At 37.2% G+C, this 6,470-nt stretch overlaps 1 pseudogene; it reads right to left on the reverse strand.

Annotated features, from left to right (window-relative positions):
- Positions 1-2,627: 2,627 nt before the first annotated feature.
- On the reverse strand, positions 2,628-3,993 carry LOC101594142 (annotated as a pseudogene).
- Between the last annotated feature and the right edge of the window lie 2,477 nt (positions 3,994-6,470).

The following is a 6,470-nucleotide window of genomic DNA, read 5'->3' on the forward strand; positions in this document are numbered from 1 at the left end:
TATCTCAAAAATGTTTCATAAAAGTCTAAGCCCTTGTTTTAGCCTCAACCTTAAGGTTCCATCAGTCTATAAGTATCTCTCTGAAGTGCATTTGCGTGGATGGATGCCCTCGGACCTTCTAGGCTTTATGTACTCCCTATCAATAAGTCCATCAGACTCTTTGGTGACATCTGCCAAGTCTCTGCATTCTATAATCAGTCAGGCCTAATGGCCAAGTACCTTGCATTCTGAAAGTAATGGTTAAATAAATTATAGTTCATGGTTTGGCAATAAATTGATTTTAATTTAATTCACTTTAAGAGGAAGGCAATTTCATCTCATTGATTTTCAAATCTCTTTCTACTCACCTGTTTATTAAAGATCACTTTATCTCCATATGATTTATCTGATCTGCAGTACATATTAATTGTTGATGATGAACTTTTAATGTGCATAAGCTTTTCTATTGAGGAAAATAGACTAATCGAGGTTTTCATTTCATAAATATCTCCAACATGTTTACATTAAATATTAATTTAAAAATATTTTATTTGTTTATTTGAGAGAAAGTGAGAAAAAGACAGAGGACAAAGTTCAATGCAAACGAACTCCAGACACATGTGCCACCTGTGCCTTTGGCTTCTCGTAGGTACTGGAGGATCAAACTTGGGTTTTCAAGTTTTGTAGGCAAGTGCCTTAACCACTGTGCTCCATCTCTCCAGCCCCAAATATTAATTTTATAGATGTTGAGCATTTTATACTACAGGATTTTATCCTAATTAAAAGATTAAAATCAGGGCTTCATGATAAATTTGAAGGACTCTGAAACCTTCTCCTGCCCCTTGGATATATAAGTGGCCATCAGGAATCTCCAGAAATGTCCAGGTGATTTAAGGACCCTTCTTAATATGCTGATAAAAACCAATCACATTATACTTGCATTAATCATATAGTTCATCCTTTTTTTGGTTTGAACATTTATACAAGTTTAAAGAATTTTTTCATTATACTTTCTTTTGCAAAAAAATGTAATTACATGGAGTTTTCAAAATGTACAGTATATTAAAATAAGATGGAGGTGAAAAAGAGAGGTAGAGATGACAGGGCTGATGTCCAGGAAACCCTGGCATCTGGCCGTCACACCTTTGTGCGGGTCCTGCTGGTGCTCTGCAGGAAGTCAAGGACCTATGATGGACAGCCATGCCACACTTGACCTGAATAGGGTTTGCTCCACTCAAGACAACACACTGACCTGGTCATCGGCAGCATTACCTTATATTTGGGGGAAAATGTATTGCAAAACTTCTTAATATTTTAGATTTTACAAATTACTAATGTGACTTCAAAAACTTCTATCTCCATCTTCTACTAGCCTCTTTTGATTGTTAACAATTAGTTCCATTGTTTTGTCAATGCCATTTTGTTATAGCTCCACACTATTTAATATTTTAATTTTTTTTTTTTACATAACAAACCAACATACTTTATGGCAAGCTCCAAGACAACTACAAATAGTAGGAAGAAGATTCATTCCCACAGACATGGATGAATTGTCCATAGGTAACCTGAGGACTCTATCACATATTTAGATCAACAGCAGTATCACCTTACATCTCAGCATACATTATTATTATTATTCAAGTTTTGCTGAAGAGGGCTGGAGGGATTGTTTAGTGGTTAAGGCATTTGCCTGCAAAGCCAAAGGGCCCAGCTTCAATTCCCCGGGACCCACGTTAGCCAGATGCACAAGGGGTACACATGTCTGTAGTTCGTCTGCAGTGGCTGGAGGCCCTGGTGCGTCCATTCTTTCTCTCTCCCTCTTTTCTCTGTCAAATAAATAAATAAAAATAAAATATTATCTTTTTTCTAAAGAAAAGCATTATTTACTTTTCTAAGCATATTATCTACTAATTGAAAGTACGTGATGTTATTTGTTTTCTTGGTGAACCTGGAACCAGCACAATGGTGAAGGAGATCAACACAGAGATCAGTCAACTTCTATCAAATCAGATATCCAGAGACACAGAGGCTCCCAAGACCTCATCACTGAATCAGAACCTAAAATGAACCCAACATGGCTCAAGGAAACTTGCAGAAGAGGGGATGGAAAGAATGTCAGAGCCACACGTTGGGTCATGATATACAGAGACATTTCTCCTACCCATAATTGACAGCTAACCCCACAATGCATGACCCATATTCCATAACAAGGAGGGTCCTTGCAGAAGGGGGTGATCAGGGAGGAGGCTAACAATGGTACCAACTTGACTGTATTCACTGAGTACAAAACTAATAATAATAATAATAATAATAATAATAATAATAATAAAGAAGGTACCTGCAAAAAAGCATAAAAAGTAATGTCAGTCTAAGACAAAAGTCAGTATCAGTACACAAATGCAGTTATTCCTTGGGAATGGGAACCAGACATCACAGGATAAATAAGACAACATAGAAAATGGAAGAGGACAAAAAAGAGCAGAAAACCACTCCAGGTGGAAGTTGCTGGGTTAATTAGTGCCTTCTCTTACCCACTGTGACCACCTTCATGGTGGCTTTGGAGAAGAAACTATCAAAATCACTCCTAACAAGAGTCACATTATTGCCACATTCTCAGTCAGTTCTAATTCAGAGCATTAGGTCTCTACTCAATTCACACAATTACTATCACTCCTTAAATTCAGGACCGCTTGGGCCAGTTTACCTGTGTCCAGGACCTGCATTGCCTCAGGCTGTGGTTGAGAGTCTGTGACTGTTGTGTATCCAAAAGAACCAAAATCCACTGTAATGTCTTGCATATTTCTCTCATTGGCATTATCAAAAATGTCTTTGCCATGTAGCTGTTTAAGATGTTTCCTCAATACTGGCTTATGTGCACAAACCATGTCACAGTAGTTACACTTACGGGGTTTATCTCCACTGTGAAGATTAAGATGATCCTGTAAGGAACATTTCTAAGAAAAGGTTTTCCCACCGATTTTATATTGGAAAGGTTTATTTTATTTTATTTTATTTTATTTTATTTTATTTTATTTATTTTTCTCAATTTTTATTAACATTTTCCATGATTATAAAAAATATCCTATGGTTTATTGATTCATACCTGAGAAAGGTATTATAATTATTGAAAGCATTGCAATTTACAGCAATACTTCTTTTTTTTTTGATTTTATTATATTGGAAAGGTTTAATTCTGGTATGTACACGCATGGGTGGATGAAGATTGCCTTTCTGAGTAAAACTTTTGCCACAGAGTAGACACATAAACAGCTTATGCATTTTAAGTCGATGGTCTAGTTCTACAGGTGATGAAACACCCTGGTACAATTGCAGCATTGGTGATGCCACTGTAAGCCTTTTTCTACACCTCGGATATTAGGCCCAAAGACATCTTTTGAGGTAATGATGATGTCTTCACTGTCGGTAGAGAGGGCATAATTTTGTAGATGGTTTTGCTCTTGTTCGCTTACTCTGCGTTCCACAGTTGAATATACCAGGGACTTCTGGGGCTCTGAGGAATGTAAAGCAGTGGGTTCAGAAGAAATAAACTGGTCCTGATCTTTCCTTCTAACTTCTGATACATCCCCAGTAGATTCGACCTTAACAATCTGGATGTCACTGTTCTCCATATCCATGCTCTCTTCCTACGGGTGAACACAAGGTGAGTCTTGCTTTAGAGAACCCCTGGCATCTCCCTGTTGTTCTTTGGATTGGGGAGAGGCACATCGCTGTTCGCATCCCTCTTCACTATCCATTGGTTGTTTTGGCTTCATGAACTTCCACGAGGCTTGTGTGCGCCGTTCTACAATGTGGCTCATCTGAAGAAAACTCGCAGCACATAAGTAATTTACCAGTTCCACCTCAGGGAATTCCAAAATACCACTATAACAGGATAAGAACAGTGTCTCCCCACTTCAGAACTCTGTAATAAGGAGATTTTTACCTCTCTGGAATCGTAAAAAATGGTTTTTGTAAGAGTGGAGAACCTGTAGCAAACACAATTTTATGTCCTTGGACCCAACAGTAACATCATAAAATTTATTCAAACTTTTAAATTTATTTTTATTTATTTATTTATTTATTTATTTATTTGAGAGCAACAGACACAGAGAGAAAGACAGATAGAGGGAGAGAGAGAGAAAAATTTATTCAAACTTTAAGTGAAGGAGATCTGATCTTTCAGACATTTTGGCAGACAGATCCCCGGGGGAAGGCCTCCCTCAGGATCTGGCCCCACTAGGAGCTCCAGCCCCTAGGGGCTCTGGGCTTAACATTTGTGTGTGTGTGACACACAGAGAGAGAGAGACTGCAGGTGCTTGCATGCCACAAACTGTATGTGGAGGTAAACAGTCTGTGAGGTCAGTATCACTGTCCATATTTGGAGGCAGCGTTCCTCATTGATGTTCACTGTTCCTTTCACAAGTTTCCAGGAAGTTCCCCTGCCTCCACCTTCTTTCTTGCCACAGGTCCTTTTGGACCCTCCACGGCTTCAAGCTTTTTTTATGGCATCTGGGTATCCAATCTTAGGTACTCAGTTATAAGACAAGCTCTTTATCCATTCAGAAAACTCCCCATTCCATTCTCCATTTTTGATTGAATCTATATTTATGTCTAGTCTTAACCTATCCTCAGTGGAATCAAATTAGTAAAGAGTATCAGTAGTTCTCCAATATATACTGAATTATTTGACACATTCTATTATTTTCAGTCTTTAGATGACTGTTATTCATATTCTTCAAGTATTTCAGTTTTTTATTTTCATATCTTCTATCCTCTATTATGTTTCTTGACCATGTTCTTGCTCCCACTAGATGTTTTCAACACTGGAAGTATTAAAAAAAAATCACAGGTCAGAGAAACACATTACACAGATCTTGAAACTAGTTGAATACATGCAAGTAATATGCATTGTCTTTCTTTTTTCTACTTCCCCCCAAAATGGAGCCTATGCATTGTCTTTTAGCCTGATACCTTACTCTGTGTACTCCAAATGCTGTTTCTCTCCACCTTCTCAAGACACACATTCTCTCTCTCTCTCTCTCTATCTCTCTCTCTCTCTCTCTCTGTCTCTCCCTCTCTCTCTCTCTCTCTGCCTCTCTTTTTCATTTCTTCATTATTCCATCATGTAATTTCTCCTTTTCTACTGATAAAATCACGTTTCATATATTTGATTATTACAAGTCAATATTTCCACCTGTATTTTCATTCTACATATGCTTGCTTTTAATTTTCCACCATAATATTATAGTTTCCCTGTTCTAATTATTCAATAGAAACCATTTTTCTTAGATTATCACTATCTACTATATCAACAGTTTATTTCTTATATTGGGGTCCTTATTGTACTTGAGATCTAATAAAATTGTTTTCATTTTTTTACCTTTGTGAAACACACCCTTTTCTTAAGAACCTGAACATGAAACTTACTATATTTTATTTCCTACTTTCCCTGCAGTTCTGATCAGTCCAACTGTTTTAAGAGTTATGATCAGTTTGGAGTATTTAGTACCTGTTATGGGCTAGTGATTGCTTCACCTAGCTTAGAGATCTTACCTTTCTCCAGGTCCATTTATACTTGTTGATCTTATGCAAAAATAAAAATTATAAACTTATTATATCAATTCAACATTTAAAATTTATTCTACAGCCATATATAAAAACTGACATAAAGAATTCCACCATGAACCCTGTTGCCCTAGCCTGAAACAGGTTAAGTTATAAAATTTTCTTCTTTCCTTCATCCAGGCATCCAGTATTCAAGTACTAACATTTGGATGTCCAAATGTTTCTCTCATGTCTGTCTGATTCTTTTTGCCATGTTGCTCCTTGGTCTTATATCTGCAGAGCCCCTACCTACTCCACCTCTTAAAAAGGAGTTGCATATCTTGCCTTGCTGATATCACCTTTTCCCACTCTGTTCTCTAGAAGGATAGCAAAACACTGGGTGGTGGGGGTTACCTACTTTATGTATGAGCATATATGGTCCAGCAGTCATAGCCATGCTTTACCACTTTGAAGTGTTTTCTTTTTTGTTGTTGTTGTTGTTGTTTTTGTTTTTCAAGGTAGATTCTCTCTCTCTATGAGGTGGCTGACCTGGAATACAGTATGTAGTGTCAAGGTGGCCTCAAACATACATTGATCCTCCTACCTCTGCCTCCTGAGTGCTGGGATTAAAGGAGTACACCACCATGCCCAATACGCTGTTCTCTTCCTTGTAAATGTGAATAGTTACATTCGACTTGTCTGGGAGGTTATATGAGATAAAGTCTTTATGTAAATCATCCAATCTTCAATCTTGTAATACAGTCTGCAAATATTGCTGAATATTTGCAATATTGATTTTTTTTCATTTTCATGGATGATCATGTTCTCCCCAAAACGTCTCTTCACAGGTTTCCATTATTTCAGAGAAAAACAATTTCTTTGATCAGCTTATAGGATATAGGGTCTGAGTATTCCTAGCATTCTTCATTGCTCTTAGTAGTTTCCTT

This window comes from Jaculus jaculus, chromosome 3 (genome assembly GCF_020740685.1).
Source record: "Jaculus jaculus isolate mJacJac1 chromosome 3, mJacJac1.mat.Y.cur, whole genome shotgun sequence".
Classification (NCBI taxonomy): Eukaryota; Metazoa; Chordata; class Mammalia; order Rodentia; family Dipodidae; genus Jaculus; species Jaculus jaculus.